We start from the raw sequence: 19,865 nt of genomic DNA, 5'->3' as shown, positions 1-19,865 counted from the left end.
CTTGGCCGTGGCCAGGTGCGTCAACGGGTTGTTGTCCGAATAGGCTGTGAACTTCGCCGCTGCGAGGTAATGTTTAAACCTTCTGTTATGGCCCACACAAGGGCCAGGAACTCGAGCTTGAAGGAACTGTAATTCTCGGGGTTCCTCTCCGTTGGCCAGAGTTTCCGACTGGCGTAGGCGATCACCTTCTCTTTTCCATCCTGTACTTGGGGCAGGACCGCACCCAGGCCCACATTGCTGGCGTCGATATAGAGGACGAACGGTAGGTTGTAGTTAGGATAGGCCAAGATTTCTTCCCCTGTCAGGCCCGACTTCAGCTGTTGAAAAGATTCTTCGTGCCCCTCACCCCAGACAAACGGGGGTCCAGAGGATCTACCATTTTTGGTCTGTCCCACGAGGAGATCTTGCATGGGCGCGGCCATCTTTGTGTACCCTTTGATGAAACGGTGGTAGTAGACCACCAGGCCCAAAAACTGCCTCACCTCTTTCACCGTGGTTGGTCGCGGCCAGCTCTGTATAGCAGTAATCTTCTCAGGATCTGGGGCTACGCCTTCTGCGCTCACCACATGCCCGAGGTACTGCACCTTGGGCTTCAACAGATGACACTTGGAGGGTTTCAGCTTCATCCCGTACTTGGCGTGGGCTGCAAACACTTCCGCCAGGTGCTCCAGGTGAGCTTCATACGTCTTGGAGTACACCATCACGTCGTCCAAATACAGCAGCACCGTTTCGAAGTTGAGATGTCCCAAACAGCACTCCATAAGCCTTTGGAAGGTTCCCGGGGCATTGCATAGCCCGAATAGCATACTGTTAAACTCACAGAGTCCCAAGGGGGTAGCAAACGCAGTCTTCTCGTGGTCTTCCCGTGCAACCGCCACCTGCCAGTAGCCACTAGTGAGGTCTAGGGTAGAGAAATAATTAGCAGTCTTTAGTGCAGCGAGCGATTCTTCAATACGGGGAAGAGGGTATGCGTCTTTATGCGTGATCTGGTTGATCTTCCGGTAATCCACACACATTCTCATGGTACCATCCTTCTTCCTCACCAGCACCAATGGAGCTGCCCAGGGACTACAACTATCCCGGATGACCCCTGCCTCCTTCATGTTCCTCAACATGTCTTTGGCGCACTGGTAGTGTGCAGGTGGGATTAGCCTGTACCTTTCTTTAATGAGTGGATGCATACCCGTGGGGATATGTTGTTGGACCCCCTTAACTCTCCCAAAATCTAGCGGGTGCTTGCTGAAGACCTGCCTGTACTCCTGCACTACCCTGTATACCCCCTCCTTATGGTGCATGGGGGTAGCCTCGGTGCCGACATGCAATTCTTGGCACCATTCCTCTAATTGCCCGGGTGGGAGGTCACTGCCTGAGTGTGGTGTAGTAGCTGCAGGGGTCATGTCATGGATAGCATGCTCATCTATGGTGAACAACTTGGCTATGGTGGCATAGCGGGGGAGCCTGACCTCTTCCTCTCCACAGTTCAGCACTCTCACAGGCACTCTCCCCTTTTTGACATCAATCACCTCCCTGGCTGCCATTACCGTGGGCCAATGCTCCGAAGGCAAATGCTCCACCATTGCTGGGTAATCCTGTCCTCGGGATCCTACTGTTGCCCTGCACCAGATCATCATCTCACTCCGTGGCAGCACCACTAGAGGTGCGGCATCCATCACCCGCACACCACCAATCTCCACCTGTTAGGCTCACCTGCTGTCGCTGCAGGAGAGCCCAGATCTCACGCTGCATAGCCCTCTGTCGGCCCCCTCCCGCAGTGGCAGACAACTGTTGCAACAGACTCAACACCTCCCCCATGCAGTGCTCAATCACATTGGTCCCGAGGACCACCTTTGGGTTACGGTCACTAGAGTCATTCAACACCACAATCATCCCTTGACGTCTCAGCTCTGTTCGTCCCACAGTCAGGGTCACCTCCTTGAATCCCACCTGGATCATAGGGAGCCCATTGGCTGCAATGATGGTTAACCCATCATCTGGAGGGGTAAGTTCACTATCAGCCCAATATCGCTGGTACAATGAGTAAGGCATAGTCGTTACCTGTGATCCAGTGTCAAGCAGGGCCATGGTCGGGACACCATGCACTGCCAGGGAGATGATGGGGCGGCCTCCAACGTACCGATCCTGCCAATCAGCTGGGCTTTGAGGGTCTACTCCTGAAGATTGGCCCTTGGCCTCAGGGGTTGGTCGTTTAATGGACACCGTCGGGAGTAATGGCCGGTCTTGTTACACTTGTAGCAGACGGGTGGTCCATACTGTCACGCTCCCCAGCTCCCGTGCCACGCTCTCCGGCTCCCCTGCCACGCTTCCCCGCTCCCGTGCCACGCTTCCCCGCTCCCGTGCTACGCTCCCCGGCTCCCCTGCCACGCTTCCCTGCTCCCGTGCCACGCTCTCCGGCTCCCCTGCCACGCTTCCCCGCTCCCGTGTCACGCTCCCCGGCTCCCGTGCCACGCTTCCCCGCTCCCGTACCACGCTCCCCAGTCCCCCGCTCCACAGCCTCCATGCTCTCTCACCTGCGTCCTCCAGGCGACCCGGTCCCCGCTCCCGGCGCCCATCTGCGACGCTGAGCCAGCCCGGCACTCCTGCCTCCTGTGCACCGCTTCCTGCTCTGGCTTCTGGCATCCGGGCCTCGCGCATGCGCGTTAGGGCGCGCGCACGGTCATTGACCCTCTCTTAAAGGGCCAGCGTCCTCCAACAGGATATTGAAGACTCAGGTACAGGGTATATAGGGGGTTCCTTTCCAGGTGGGCGGGGCCTGTTCTTCGTGTTTGATAAGCTAGGAGTCAGGTCCCCCTGTGCCTTGTCCCGTACTCACCTATCTCTCTTTTAGAGCCGCTCCTGTCTCGCCAACCGGTCCTGACGGTTCCAGAACTCCGAACGGTGACTGTCCGCCATCTCGTCAGTCCCTACCGTCTCCGATCCCTGGATCCGCGTGGTGACCGACCTCCTCGCTCAGCTGGTTCCGGACTTTGCCTGACATCATCCCGGCCTCCGAACCTGAACTCTGTCACCCGGACTACCTTCAGAGACTCCGTGGTCCCAGGGACATCTTCACTCCACTCCTCTGAACGGACTGTCCTGCTAACCGTAGTGCTCCGGCTACCGGGCACCATGCCCTCGGTGGGGTGCTCAGTCCAGTGGATCCACCTCCTGGGCTTACCCGTCCTCCTGGTCCTAACACATACCGTGGGTCATTATTCCTCCTCTGCTGCATCCAAGGGACGTCCTTTGGGCTGTGAGCGAGCTGGATCTTCTCCGTGGGCTTGACTCTCGTCGGTAGCTGGAGAGCGTCGAGGATCCGAGTGACGTCTTCATTCAGGCGCCGGACTTGCAATGTCAGTTCTCCCAGAGCTCCTGTGGCTGCAGCAGGACCCAGCAGGGCCAACAGGGGGGGGCGCCACCGAAACCGGCGGTATCCACCGGCCAAGATGGCAGGTCGGGGGTACCGGCTTCTGATGTTTGTAGGGCCTTGATGGCCCGTTCCTTCAGCACTGCAAAGTCCAGGTCAGCATGCTCCAACGACCACAGCCGCAGTTGTTTGCGATCTTCGGCGGACCCCAGCCCCTGCAGGAACTGCTCCACTAGCATCTTATTGCCATCAGCCTCGTTGATGGGGTCCACCCACTTTATACTGTCCTTTGGTCGCTGTCGGCAATGGTAAAACTGCATCCGCAACTCTGCTTCTGTGAGGGTTTCAAAGGTGACCTGGAGTTTATCAAAAATGGCGGTTACCGAGGCCCGGTCCGCGTCTGCCCAGGTATAAACCTCCTGCTCAGCCGCGCCGGTCAGCCACCCCAGGACTACCGCTGCACGCTGCTTGCCAGTCATAGCATACAGATCTAGGATCGTGCACATTTTCTTCCGGAACACCTGCAAAGCGTCAGGCTTTCCATCGTACTGGGGTAACCAGACAGCACCGGGCACATAGGGCAAGGAGATTGGCATTACTTGGGCCTTCCCATCACCAGGCACATCCGCAGGCGCCGCCACTCCAGCGGCCGGAGGCCCTCCGCCATCAAGATTAGGCGCGGACATCTTCCCGCTTCTCCCCCTTGGTCTTTTCGCGGCACTCGGTGCTCCTTGTACTCGGCTTCACCTTTCAGCTGCACGCTTTCCTGCACCGCTCTGTTCCCAGGGGGCGGGGCTTCAACTCTCGCGCTCTTTTCGCGGGGAAGACGGGTCTGGCGGGAAACCGCGCCAAGGAATAGTGACAAGATGGCGGATTCTGAAATTTTTCAACGGGTCACCGCTGACTTCTACTTCAAGGCGCACTTCCACCTGTAAGTGGATGGGTTTGAATCCTGTTCGTGACGCCAGAAGAGTCGATGTGTACCGCCCCACGCTCGGCCGCAGCCGAGCCGCTCGGGTCCGGGCTCGTTCAGTGGGTGGCTCGAGCGGCTCCGGCACCTGGGGGTCATGTCGCTCTGAAGGGAAGCTGGCGCTATGTGAAAGAGGGTGATCTTCGGTGGGGATGTTCACGACCAGGGCCGTGGTGTTTAAGGATGTAAGTTCGTGACGCCACCCACGGGTTGTGGTGAATGTGGACACCACCGCTGCCGTTAACTAGGCTACCGGGGACGGTGTTGTGCTGCCTGATGTTGACCCCTCCGTGGGCAGGGGGTAATGGTCCTGGGGCCCGGTGGTTGTGAGGTGCGGGCGTGTTGGTGCGGCGCGGTGCGCGGCCCGAGGGCACTGTTGTACTCACTATGACAGATACACCGGAGTCTCTTTTAAACCAAAAGGATGGTGGTCGGTGCCCGCAGCCGGCTGCGCTTGGTCCCCCACCCGGTTCGGTGGTTCCCGCCTTTCTCCTGCACCTCGCTTTGTAGAATTTGACTTCCTATGCTTCAGCAACGGTAGTCCGCTCCCCGGCTTTATGTGTGTCGGGGAACCCGTTTGCCCGCAGGCGCCGGCCCGTGGGATCTCTCTGCCTGTGCTGTGGCTTTCTATCCCCCTCGGTGGGTTGTTGCCGTCTTTCGGGTCTTGGGACGGGAAAGGACCTAAGGTTCAGACCTCAATCAGTAAATTCGACGTGGTCCAGTGGCTTCTGGACCTCGTTCTGGGTCTGAGTACCCCTCCTGGTGCTTCGGTTTCTAGTTGGTTCCCCGGTTCGGTACCGGCGGGCCACTACCCTGTCCCGGTCCCTTACGGTTCCACCAGCCGTCTTCCCGGCTCCTGCAGGAGGCAACCACCATCTGCCTCCTGGTCACAGGGTATCTGGGCTACGACCCAGACCCCTGACAGACATTTTCTCTTTACTACTACACTCTTTCACTCCAAAACTGATCTGTGTTTTTCCCGCCTCAAGCTATCCGAACTCCTCAGTGGGCGTGGTCAACCGCCTGGCTCCGCCCCCTGGTGTGAATGTCAAGACCTGAGAGGGGTGACTCAGGGTTTTTAGGTTGGCTGCTGTTACCTTGTTAGGAGAACGGGTGTTTGTGCAAGGGCCTACCTGTGACTACCTGGCTAGTCCAGGGCGTCACATATTAGCGACGGATGGCCTCACAATTCATCCGTTGTACAACATATCTATCAAAAAATGTTTGTCCGTTGGACGGAGAAGACGTCCACAGTAATGTTTTTTGTGTACGCCGTCCGTCGTTTGGTAGAATGGAAGCCTATGGACGCAGGATCCGTCGTCATCCGTCAAATGATGGAATCATGATATGATATGATCACGCCAACCAGGCAGGCCTAATATTTTAATGACTTATGTGACGACTCAGCGTCATTCTAGCCACTTGTGAGGGGATGAACTGTTTTTAATTATGCAAGACGTATTTTGTGGAATCCCTGCTGATTGTGGATTGCCTCAGCCCTCTTAGGCTGCTTTCACAAATCTGGTTTTTGCAGTGCGGCACAATCCGTCTCAAAAACCTATGCAACGGATGCGGCGAAAAAAAAACGGATCCGTTGCATAAGTTTTTCCATGCTGCCCGTCCGTTTTTTGACGGATGCACCTTGATACTGAGCATGCGCAGTTCAAAAAAGCGCATCCGGCGGCCAGATGCGTTTTTTGCCGCAGGGCGCCGCATCCGGCGTCCGTAGGCTTGCATTGTAAATCGCGCCGGATGCGGTGAGATGCGTTTTTTTCACCGCAGACAAAAACGTTCACTTGAACATTTCATCCGGCCTCCGCATCGGCTAAATATGCCGCATCCAACAAAAAACGGACGCAACGCAAGGCAATGCGGCACAATCCGGCGCTAATAAAAGTCTATGTGGAAAAACCGCACCCGTCGCAAAAAAACAGATGCGGTTTTCCCGCAAAGCGCCGTATTGTACCGCACAGCAAAAAACGGATGTGTGCAAGCAGCTTTAGACTACATCATTCAGAAGACAACTATGCAGTCAGATTGAACTAGTGACTAAAGAGGGGACAGCCATCTATCACCAATCGTGTAAGACACAAGACCTTTAAATGGGAACTGAGGGATATATAAAGAGCCTTGCTCCTGTCACCAGGGTCATTATACAGGATGTCACTCTAGAGTCCATGGATACAGCTGAAGGATTACAGGACTGCTTCACTGCCCAACATTGAGTGCACAAATTCACTTTGAGAACCCAGGTTGGGACAATCTGGTCACCTGGCTACATACCATAGGAAACCTATGACGGTCAAAACCAAATATAGCCTCTACTCAGTCATAGATAGACAAACCTATATAAGTGGGAGTATAGGAGCCAAACAAAAAATACAACAAAAGATAAATTTTATTTCAACATTAATAAAAACAATCAAAAATGTAAAAAGAGGTCACTCATACAGACCCAATAGGGTATATAATGCATATACAACATTCAAAAAAATATGCACAAAGATCACTATACCAATGATATTGTCTCACTGAAAAGAAAAATTGTTATAAGTCTACAAAATCTCCACAAGATGGCAAAAGTTTATACTCATCTAAAGGGTACTTTACATGCTACGACATTGCTAGTGATCTCATTAGCGATGTGAAATTCGAGATCGCACATGCGTAAAATAACCTATGTGCGATCCCGAAAGATCGCACTTGCGATCTAGAATTCACACCGCTAATGAGATCGCTAGCGATGTCGTAGCATGTAAAGTACCCTTAAGTCTGCAAATAAGGGAAATGATTGGAAAGAAAAAATCTGCATGAACATGTGCTAGTCAAAAACTATAATTGTTCCCAATGTAGATGGAAACCCTAATGTAGCTGCTCCGCATAGAGCACAGGATAAATTTGAACTTATTCAAAGTGTTCTGTACCCAAATTTCCACCAATGGCATTCAACTCAACCAACAAAAAAACAAGTCCCAATTCAGGTCCGTCATCTGTTAAAGGAAATATTGGGGGTTTCCATGTTACCGGTAGCACAAAGACTGGAAAAGCACTATGGGACCCCAGTGGAAAAAGAAATCCAGCAAAATCTGCACTCTAAATTCCAAAGCCCCCCTCCCTTCTGAGCCTCATAATGTGCCTAAACTACATTTAGTATTCACATGTTTGGCATTGTTGTAATGAGGAGAACCCCCTTAAGTTATAGGGCCTGTGTCTCTAGAAGCACGAGCTGGGAACAATGTGCTAGGCACGACAAGGGCTTAGTTGTAACTTCTAATTCCTCCGCATGCACTGCGTTTGACTCCATGGGTGTTTTTCAGAGAGTAAATCGTCACTACGCCAGAGAGATGTAATTTCCAAAATGTGGTCACTTGAGGGGGTTTCTGCTGCTCTGATAGTTAGGGGCTCTGAAAATCGAGTCCACAAATTATTCTCTGAAAATCTGTGTTCCAAAAGTCAAATGGTGCTCCTTCCCTGCCAAGCCCTGCGGTCAAACAGTACCGTAGAGTCACATGTGAGGTATTACTTCGTTCAGGAGAAATTGTATATCATATTATGAGGATTTTTTTTCCTTATTCTCCTTGTGAAAAGTGGAAATCTGGGGCTAAAACAACATTTTAGTGGTAAAAATGTAATTATTTTATCCTCACCGCTCAATAGTATATTAAGCTGTGCACTTTGTAAAATGGGTCACTTATAGGGGGTCTGCTTTTCTGGCATCTCAGGAGCTCTGCCAATGTAACATGGTACCCTCAAACCACTCCAACTAAATCTGAACTCCAATATGCTGCTCCTTCCCTTCTGACTTTTGTATTGTATTGGCGAACTCAAGAGAAATTGTGTAACAAATTGCATGGTCCATTTTCTTCTCTTACCCTTTTTTAAAATTGAAACGTTAGGTCCAAAGCAATATTTTAGTGGACAAGTAGTAATTTTATATTTTCACATCTCAGTGTTATACAATTCCGTGAAATTATTGAATGTTCTCAGTGAGAGGAACAAAATTATAATCTTGTGATACCTTTACATTACTAACTAAAATAAAATAAAATAAAGTGATGTTACAAAGCAAGCTTTCGAGACATCTCAGGTCCCTTCATCAGGCGTGGTATGACAAAATATCTGAAGAAACACAAATATATGCACAAACAGAGCAGAGGGATGGCATAATAAAAGACATTTAAATAAACAAACATTGAGCTTAGAAAGTGAATCCTTAATTAGCTTTGATTAGTGGTGTGAGAGTTTTATTGTCCCAATATCCATGTAGGATCAGAGGTCTGGTGAGTCTCTGGAATAGACTCCTCAGATTTTGTAATGGGCCATAAATCGTCCTGACAGGTAGAGCCTTTAAAAGGCATCACAAAATTATAATTTTGTTCCTCTCACTGAGAACATTCAATAATTTTTCAACTGGCTAACATGGTACCAAAACCTGTTCACTTGTAACAATTCCGTGAATCACCTGAGAGTTAAAATTGCACACTTTCCCCTATTACTCCAGCGTTATGCGCAAGCGCTCGCTGGCCAGATGACCGGACGTCACCTCTTTCCCATCCTGCTCAGCAGCAGGTGATGTCCGGTCATCTGGCCAGCGAGCGCTTGCGCATAACGCTGGAGTAATAGGGGAAAGTGCGGTCACGAGGTTATGGGCGGCACTTGCTGATGACACTCACAGTGCCGCCCATAACCTCGTGCCCGCGCAAAGCGTCACCAGCGGTCACACGTGCACACAGTGCACGGCACCGCTACAGTGGAACAGCGCATGCGCGGGACCACGGGCACCCAGGGGCGGCGTCCTGAGCTTTGAAATTCAGCGTTCGGGGGCGGCGTAAATCAGCAGGAGGACAGCAACGGACCCCAGGCAGCCCGCCCCCATGGAAGATTTACGAAATTTGCATAAGAAAAGGTACAAGTTTACAAAGTGTTTATTTTGGTATAAAAGGGGCCACAAGAACTATAGGAAGCTTCCTAGAATGCAGCCCAGGAGCTGCAGAGGGGGGAACTTTTAGCTTTATAGCTAAATTTCTGATGACAGGTTCACTTTAAGGAATTTATGTAGATGTGTTGTTGAGCACCTTGAACCCCCAGGTGCTTCACAGAATTTTATAACATTGAACTACAAAATACATTTTTAACCTAAAAATGTTGCTTAAACCCTAAATGTTTCAAATTCACAAGAGTAAGAGAAGATAGTGGACCATACAATTTGTTGTTTGCCCCTGGGGTGCCAGAACAGCAGAAACCCTCCCCCCAATGACCCCATTTTACAAACTGCACACCTCAATTCATCAGGGGTGCAGTGAGAATACTGACACTACAGATGTGTCACAGAATGTTATACTATTGGACGCTGAAGAAAAAAAAATTACATTTTTACCATTAAAATGTTGTTTTAATCCCAGATTTCCAATTTTCACAAGGGGAATAGATAAATAAGGCAACATAATATGTTTCACAATTTCTCCTGAACGTGGCAATACCCCACATGCACTATACAGTACTGTTTGGCCGCCACTCATGGCTCGGGAGGGAAGTAGCACCATTTGATTTTTGGAGCACAGATTTTCCTAGAATAGTTTGCAGACTTCATTTTCAGAGCCCCTAAGTGCCAGAACAACAGAAATCTCCTCAAGTGACCACATTTTAGAAATTACACCTCACTAGGAATTCATCTATGGGTGTAGTGACAATTCAGTCTCTGGGAAATACTCATGGTGTCAAACACAGTGAATGTTGCAGAATTAAAAATTGCAAATGAGCCCTTGTCCAGTGCATTGTAGCGCCTATACATTGTGTCTAGCTCGTACTTCTGGAAACCTGCACTCTATATATTAAGTGGGCTTTCCTCACTACAACAATGCCTAACATGTGGATGCTAACTGTGGTTTAGGCACATTGTGGTGCTCAGAAGGGAGGAGGAGCATTTCTATTTTTGAGCACACATTTTCCTGGATTTCTTTGTTTAAGGAGCCATTTTTCCAGAGCCTTTGTGTTACCAATAACGTGAAAGCCCCCTGTATTTCCGTTAACAGATGACGGACCTGAGTGGAGACTTTTGTTTCAGTGGGTTGAGTTGATTGCTATTTGGTGGCAATTTTGGTACAGAACATTTTGGATCAGTTCCCATTTATCCTGTGCACTATGCTAAGTGACGCCGTGACAAAATCAGGTTGTCACAGAAGACTGCATCCATCTTCCAGATGCAGGATTCCCTCCTCCTTGGCCTTCCAACACAACCCCACAAACAGGTACAAACACCAGCCACAAAAGCCTAGTCAACCCCCCAAGGACAATAGGGACACACCACTGGGCAGGAGCAGGCAGATGGTGATGCCCACCTAGGGGTCCTGAGGTGTCAAGGGGAGGGAACTAGACAGTTAGTCTAGTGCTGACAATGGAAGTGAGAGGAGTGAAGTGGTAGTCGGGGGTTGTAGCTCCCGGACTACCAAACTACCTGAGCTGACTAGGTGGCAGACGGCAGTGCAGGGCCACAGGCGACGGAGATCTGGTCACGGGAGACCGTAAGTGGACCGGGGCAGGGTTGTAGCCCGCCGGTGCCGACAGCGGGAATCCGGTCCGGAGGCCGTGCACAGTCGGGGTACCTGGACCCTAGGGCAAGGACAGCTGCAAGCACCTTTCCAATGAACCAGCAGGGGATAAGATTCCAAGTCTTGTCCCACTAGCAGCCCAGATAAAGCGAAACGGAAGCCCAAAGCGGGGAATAGGGCATCTGCAAGAGCCTGTTAAAATCCCAAGGCTCAGATCTCGTGGGCGACAGCTCCCACAGCAAAGTCACCGGGAGTGGACTTTTCCCGTTTCATGCGGACTAGTCAACACACGAGACATCAAACTAAAGTGCAGGAGGAAGGGCCCCTGTTCTGTTCACCAGTGTGCGGGACCCGAACACACCCCTCCGGAGGCTACCGGTATTCGGCCGTTGTTTTACTATATGGACTCTGTGTGATTTATTCAAAAACAGTGAGTACACCGGTATCATCTGGTCCAGCCCTGCAGGCTGCGTCCCAGCACTCCACCGACACCTGGACCCCGGGACTACACCTCCCCTACCTGTGGAAGGGATACCATCCTGCTGCCCTGCTCCATCAGCCCCGGGCACCCCATACCAAGGCAGCGGCGGTGTCACCAACAATCACCGCAACCCACGGGTGGCGTCACTGACAAATTCTCCCCTGTAAATAACAGCCCCCTTTTTATTCAGTTGTGGGCGACGAACTGCTGCACGAGCCCGGGTCCGGCTGCCACTCGAGCCACAACAACCGCCTGGACCAGAGTGTCTCAAGCAGCCCCTCTGCCGTGGTCTGTTCCCCGCCCGCAAAACTTACATTGAAGGTTCCATCTACAGCTCCGAAATACGTGATTCAGGTGAAACCCGCAATGGATCCATTCAGAGATCCACTGGAATTTGGGTATAGAATATTTTGGATCAGGTCATATTTATCCTGTGCTCTATGCTGAGCACTTACTTTAGGGTTTCCATCTACATCTTGGAAATACGTGAGATAGCCTCCTGGGAGTGTCCTTAGGTTGTAATTGTACATGCCCCTTTTCTTAAAGGGCCAGTATGCCCTAAATCGGAAGTACAGTACCTCTCAACCTATAGCTGAGAGGCATCAAGTATTTAAGGCACCCTCCCCTTAAGAGAAGTGCTTGGGCAACGTGGTCTATATGTTGCTAGTTCTCAGGTTTATTTTGTGCTGTCACTGCTACTACTGCATTGTGTGCTGTATAGCTGATTCTTATTTGTGTTCCAGTGCGTGTCAAGTCTGCTGCTGCTGCAATTATCCATACTGACTGCTGCAGCTATCCCTATCTTAGGGATAGGTCATCAGTGTTAAAGTAATGGACAACCTCTTTAAACACCCACGATTGGTGCTAGCACTGAACATGGACTGACGCTGGCTGATGATTTTGCAGGCTTTGCTAATTAGTTGTCATGATTGTTGCGCTGTATATGTAAGATGGTTTGCGGGAATGGGGTAAAGTATCACTTCAGTGGGTTTTTTCAGCACTGGAGTGATGCAACTAAAGTAAGGTCCCTGTCCATACTCTTATACTTACTCGCCGCCGTCTTCACCTTTTATCGGCGCCACTCCGGTCCCACAGCGCCGTCCTATGACTACAACTTCTGACTGCCAGAAGTCAGAGGTAGTGGTCACAAGATCTCAATGAAAGTCTATGACAGCCAGACCGAGGCCAGAACAAGGCTTTCTGAGACTTTCATTGACAAGTGACCTCTAGCGCGCTCAATAAAACACTGGAGCCATCCGACAGGTCAGAAACATCTGAAAACCAACAGGAGCGGCGGTGATAGAAGGTGAAGACAGCAGCAGATAAGTATAAGACCGGATGCAGGTGAGGGACTTAGATTAGAAGCACTACTACAACGCTGCAGGAAAAAAAGGCTGGAGTGGGGCTTTAAAAGCTGCTAAAGAAAGGAAATAAATTGTTAGCAAGATCTGAACAATTTAGTGTGCGTCTACAGGTGAGGACTTGGCTACAGATAGTTTTACCAACAAATTGCAATGTGTGAACATACCCTGATAGGGACGGCAGTTCCTTTTCACTAATGTCACACCAAGCTTTACACTTATAGAAATGAAAATTCAACCCGTAGTTCTCAAATATTTTTATTAAAACACATATTAATACAGCATGCAACCCCACATGAGTGACATTACCCCCCGTCACTGCACAGACCCCAACATGCAGCATCACCCAGGTAACATCACCTCCTTTCCTGCGCAGACTCAAGCACGCAGCTCCGTGCTGCACCCCATCATGCAGCATCATCCCCTTCTCTGCACAGCCCGCACTCAAGTAACATTAACCCTTTCCCTGTTCAGCCCTCCGGCCCCAATACTCAGCTCCATAGATGGTGGATGTGGCAGCTGACCCTGTGCTTGCACTTGATGTAATGCAGCCCCTGCTGGAAATGCATCCTCTCAATAGAACAGAAGGGGTCTCCATGTGCCACGTGCAAACACAGTCACTTGTGCGTGGAAAGGCATATTGGGGTCATCATAGGTTATTAACAGAATCTCGCCAAATTCTTCCAAATGTGCCGGGAGCCTATATGCAGACTGGTTGTTAACATGTCTGCAAAGAGGACAGTTGTTCTTATCCAATAACCAGGTTCCGATGCAGGTAGTATGGAAGGAATGGGAGCACTCCATTGAACTGACTTGATCCCCAGTTAGAATGTCGTCCAAGCAGATGGCGCAGGTTGCAGGTGGGTCCTCTGCTGATGTTACAAAGGTTGGCAGTATGAGCATGGATGAATTCACCACGCCAAAATAGGTGTTACTGTGGGAGGGGTTCGCCTCTTCGGACCTCTCCACTGGTGGTGATGGTGGTGATGGTGCTGGTCTTCTCCGTCTCTGCCTCCTCATATTTGCATTGACAGGTGCTATAGCAATTCGTCTTTCGCGAGCAAACCTGCCCCTTGTTCTATGAGCAATAGGGGAGTCTTCCCTCCTATGCCGCGATGTTCCTGTGTGAAAAAGACATACAACACATATAAGGACTTTTCCTGTAGAATATTATTCCATGTAAGTAATATATATTTTAGAGACCTATAGCTGGAAAAATGACTTCCTTTTTATGACGTTTCCCATCTTACCTGGTGTAGAAGGCCTTGCCGTTCCATTTGCTGAAGGCTCTTCTGGGACCTGGGAAGAGTTGGAATTGTCCCGTGAGGTCATTTTCGTCTCAGCTGGCCAAGATGCTGGAAATCTCTTGGGATGGAATATGCTGGAGAACCTCTAGTTTAACTTTTCAATATAAATTTTTAAAAATATTTCCTGGTATTTGCCAGAAATCAACGAGATAAAAAGGGCACTGACTAGAGATACTTCTCCTTCGTGAATGCACCGATCAACATAAGAACAGAATCCCTAATAGCCTAGACAATTATGATATCATAATGTCATCACCTCACTGTCCATGGTCGAAGTTCCATGATGGGTCCTGATGTCACTACCTCACTGTCTACCTCATTGTGCAGCTTTGGATCTCAGACTATATATGCCTTTACCTTTGTATAATGCTGTGCATTATTGGGATATACATAGAATTACTAATACTTTCTACAAAGCAAAAAAAAAACCCTGATTTTAATAAAAATAAAAACTTAAGTCATCCCCTTAAGGAGCTGGTGTTTGTTCTGAGATCCATACCTTCTTTTAATTTTCCATCCTCATGGCCATATGAGGGTTTCTTTCTTTGTGACAAGTTTTTAGGTTTAAATGACACCCGTACTTTTTATAATAGAATGAATAGGAAGTGGGTAAAAAAAAAGTGCAAGTGCGATAAAATTGCAAACCACCTACGCAATTCCCCCATTATTTTTGGGGTTTTGCTTGTGTGGGCAAAACAAATGTACCTGGCAACATGATTTTCCAGTTTACAACCTCTGGATACAAAATATATCCTTTTATCTTTATTTTTTGGGGTGAAAAAAATTGAGCTGTGTGAGGGCTTTCTTTTGCATCCATTTGTATTTTATTGATACCATTGACATTTTAATATTAATTTTTTGGGGGAAGAGCGGCGGACAAACAGTGATAATTCTAGCATTACGCCTTTTTTTTCTTTTCAGGGTTTAAGTTATGGTTTAAATAATTTTATATTAGATTTCTCAGATTTTTTAAATACAAAGATATCTAATATTCTTCCTAATGTGTTGATTTGTGAAGGGGAAAAGGCAGATTATTCAAAACCTCATCTTTTTTTTTTTTAATCCATTGCAGGACAAAAGTCTTTTAACTCCTCAACATTCACCAAAGATGTACAGTGCAGCTTCCAATGTATTCCTGCAAATCGTCATATATGTATGTAGGGTTAAGTTGGCTCAGTGGGACACCGGATGATGATCCGGTGCATCAGCGACCAGCCTCTAATAGCCTGGTGGCTATTTTCATTACCAAAAAAATTGAAAAAAATCCAGCACTCAAAGCATTCAACTGAAATTGTTTTATATTTTATTCATTGATCTGTGTAATTATTAAAGACGTTTCGGTCATCCGACCTTCATCAGTTTACACTACAATAAAAAGATACATAAAAGAGTTTTAAGTATACAGAAATAATGGCATTATACAATCATGGTAACAAAAAAGGGCAGAAATATTCACCACATTATAATGCATGAATCATGAACTATGATATACAAAAAATGTCAACAAAAAGAAAAAAATGAAGAATCTGTCAGTTGAGCCGCTTCACTAGCAGATATAATGTCCACCTAAAGATATAATTGAAATACAGATAAAATGTAGCATAATAGAACCATTATACAACAAAAGGGGAACCAAACAGGAAACCCAAAAATTTATCCAAAAATGTATATCTTGCTAATATAGAAGGACAAAGAGCCTAAGCACCAGCACTGAGACACTATTCTACTCTAATAAAACAGACAATACACAGAAATACCAAGCAATGAACACTCACCAGAAAGGGCTCTGTAGAAATATATGAAAAAGCTGGACCAGAGGAAAAAGCTGCCCGTCCGGGTCTGCAGTCAATGTAATCTGACAGTCCAATGTCCAGATTTAAATAGAATATTTCTGCCCTTTTTTGTTACCATGATTGTATAATGCCATTATTTCTGTATACTTAAAACTCTTTTATGTATCTTTTTATTGTAGTGTAAACTGATGAAGGTCGGATGACCGAAACGTCTTTAATAATTACACAGATCAATGAATAAAATATAAAACAATTTCAGTTGAATGCTTTGAGTGCTGGATTTTTTTCAATTTTTTTGATCTGGGGTGGGACCCTATCCAAGCACCAGCGACTATAGAAGGAGTGCCACATTTCTATATTTTATATTTTCATTACCACACCGGATATGAAGAGCCAGAGGAAACAGCTCGGCGTGGTTCTGCAGGCAGATGAGAATAATTTTTCTTTTTTTTTTAATCTCTGTGGATTCGGCAAGATGAGGAACAAAAGAGCCAAGGTCGGGTGACATTGGGGCCCAGGATGGAGGAACAATATGGGCCCAGGGAGGAAGAACATAGGGGACCAGGATGGAGGAACATAGGGGGCCAGGATGGAGGAACATAGGGGGCCAGGATGGAGGATCATAGGGGCCAAGAATAGAGGAACATAGGGGCCCTGGATGGAGGAACATAGGGGCCAAGGATGGAGTAACATAGGGGCCAAAGATGAGGGAACATAGGGGCCAAGGATTTAGGAGCCCAGGAAGGAATAAAAATATGGGCCAGGATGAAGGAAGATATGGGTCCAGGATGGAGGAAGATTATGGAACAAGGATGGAGAAACATATGGGTCTAGAATGGAGGAGCATAAGAGCCAAAAATGGAGAAACATAGGGGCACATGATGGGTAAGCATAGAAGCCCAGGATGCGGGAACATAGCGGCCCCGGATGGGGAAACATTATGGCCCAGCATGAGGGAACATAGAGGGAAAGGATGGAGGAACATAGGGGCCAAGAATACAGAAAAATAGGGATCTAGGATGGAGGAACATTTGGGCCAAGGGTGGAGGAACATAGGGGCCCAGATTGGGGGAACATAGTGGCCCAGGGTGGGTGATATAGGTGCAGGAAGAAGCAAAAATATGGGTCCAGGATGGAGGAACATTATGGGCCCAGGCTGGAGGAATATATGGGACCAGAATGAAGGAACAAAGGGGCCCAAGATGGAGGAACATAGGGGCCCAGGATGGTTAAACATAGGGGCTAGTGTACCGCCCTGAGAGGGGCCCGGCCTGCTTCTCCGCTGCTCGGGCCGAGCCGCTCGAGGTCCGGGCTCGGGTTGTCGGTGGCACGAGCGCCTCCGGACTGGGGGCCACATCGCTCTGTTAAGGGAGAGGCGGTGGGGTGGTGTGGGACGAGGCACGCAGCCGGGGGAGGCCGCGTTGTTGTCCTACGGGTCGTGACGCCACCCACGGGTCATGGTGACGGGATGCACCACCGCTGCGGCTGAGGTGATGGCAGGTTCGTCCGGGATCGGTGTTGCGGCCTTAGCCGAGATGGTAGCTCCTGCATGGGTAAGGGCGGTGTGTCCCGAGGCCCTGGCTCGGGGGACTGCAAGCGCTGATGTTGTTGTCGGGGTGCAGGGTGCCGTGCCGCGGTGTAGTGTCATGCCCGGATGGCACTGGTGTACTCACGATTAATTCACACTCAGAGTCACTGGCAAACCAAAGTTCGGATGTGGTCGGTTCCCGCGGCCGGCTGCTGATGTCCCCTGTGGGGTTGATGGTGGCCCCTTTCCCGTGCACCTCTGGTTGTTGTGTTTCGGCTCCCCTGCCTGGGCAGTGGTAGCCCGCTCCCCGGCGTTGAGCTGCCGGAGGAGCCCTCGGATGCCCGCAGGCGCTGGCCCTTGGCGCTCACCCGGTCTCGGTGGGCTTTTGCCTTCTTTCAGGACTTTGGGAGTGGATGAACCCGTGAGGTCCAGCCAGCAATCAGTCAATTTGCCTATTTGCCTATACTCAGTGGCTTCTAAGCTAGGACGGGGTCTGAGTACCCAGTTTCTGGTGCTCCGATACACGGTTGACTCCCCGGTTCAGGACCGGCGGGCTCCAACCCAGACCCGGTCCGTACGGTTCCGCCGGTTGCTGTACCGGTACTCCTGCAGGCGGCCACCACCGTCTGCCTGCCTGACGGTTCAAGGGTCCCAGGCTCCTACCCGGGTCCCTGACAGCTCTACAGCTCCTCTCCACACTCTCTCTAGAACTTCAATCTTTGTCTTTCCTGCCTCAGGACAGTAGTCTCCTCGGTGGGTGTGCCTTTCTGCCTGACTCTGCCCACCTGGTGTGCCCTACTTGCTCTGAGGGAGGCATCAGGTCTCCCTTTCGGGAGACGTGTATGTGACCTCACACGGGGTGGGGGTGTGTGTGTATGTGGTAGGTGTTATTACCTGTGACCCCTGGGGTCCAGGGCGTCACACTAGGATGGGGGAACATAAGGGCCCAGGAAGGGTGAACATTACAGTCCAGCATGAAGGAACATAGAGGGAAAGAATGGAGGAACATGGGGGCCAAGGGTAAAGGAAGAAAGGGGCCTAAGATGGAAGAACATTATGGACCCAGGTTGGAAAAATAAATGGAACCAGAATGGAGGAATATAGGGGGCCCAAGATAGAGGAACATAGGGGCCCAGGATGGAGGAATATTATGAGCCCAGGATGGAGGAACATATGGGCCCAGGATGGAGAAACATAGGGGACAAGGATGGAGCCCAGGAAGGAGTAAAATAATATGGGCCCAGAATGGAGGAACATTATGGGCCCAGAATGGAGGAACATATGCGTCCATGATGGAAGAACATTATGGACCCAGGATGGAGAAACATAGGGGCCCAAAATGGAGGAACATAGGGACTCAGGATGGGTAATCATAAAAGCCCAGGATGGGGGAACATAGGGGCCCAGGATCGGGGAACATTATGGCCCAGCATGAGGCCCAGAATTGGGCAACAGTGGCCAAACCTTCATGATTTAGGCTCTGCATGCCACTATTTTTTTTTTCAAATGATATATCTGAGATGGAATTAAGTGTAGATTATTAGGTTTAATCAAATGGGTTGAACAAAAATATTCTTTTAGGAACTGCAACAAATTTTTACAAAACCTCCTCATTTCAGGGTCTCAAAAGTAATTAGGCAAATTTACCATGTTTTATAGACTATACCACACTACTTATCATAAGATGCACCCCAGGTTTAGACAACAGAAAAGAGGAAAAACATTTTTACTAATAATTAAAACTGCCCTGGTGGTGTAAAGTAGAAATGTCATTAGCACTAATTTTAATATGTTAGGGTAGAATAGGGAGATAATAAATCTATTGTTAGTGTCATTTTGCAGTGTGCCTTATACGCACACAGCTCTGCTATATGCAAACTATATGCAGATATAGACACACACAGCTCTGCTACATGCAAACTACATGCACATACAGCTACACTCAGTTCTGTTACATGCAGATATCTACACACACAGCTTTGTTACATGCAAACTACATGCACATATAGACACACATTTCTGTAATATGCATACATAGACACAGCTCTACAACATGCACATACACGTACAGCTCTGCTATATGCAAACTACATGCACATATAGACACACATGCAGCTCTGCTACATGTATATATATATGTAAGGGCACCACCGTATTTAAAACTTAACTTTTAATATTGTCATTAAAATGACTCCACATATATGTGTAAAATGCCATAACCAAATAGGTGATAAACACATAAAATTCCACACAGGTGGATTTTTTAAATATATTTCTGTATCTAAGATACCAAGGTCCAAAAACAATGGTCAAATATTAATAGCATAAAGTACCTATTGTAAAAAAAATGGTATTCTATAATTCACATACCTAATGAGCTGGTCAGTATTACAACAGCATTACCCAATCTGCACTTCATATACCCTATTAGACAGTGGTCAAAGAGCTACATCAATATGTTAATGCATTTCCGGCTGAGACTATTCACACTGGTCACTCCTACGATACTGTCC

Source organism: Anomaloglossus baeobatrachus, chromosome 3 (assembly GCF_048569485.1).
Source record: "Anomaloglossus baeobatrachus isolate aAnoBae1 chromosome 3, aAnoBae1.hap1, whole genome shotgun sequence".
NCBI classification, from domain to species: domain Eukaryota; kingdom Metazoa; phylum Chordata; class Amphibia; order Anura; family Aromobatidae; genus Anomaloglossus; species Anomaloglossus baeobatrachus.
The sequence above is the reverse complement of the archived record's forward strand: the minus strand, read 5'-3'. Positions refer to the sequence as shown.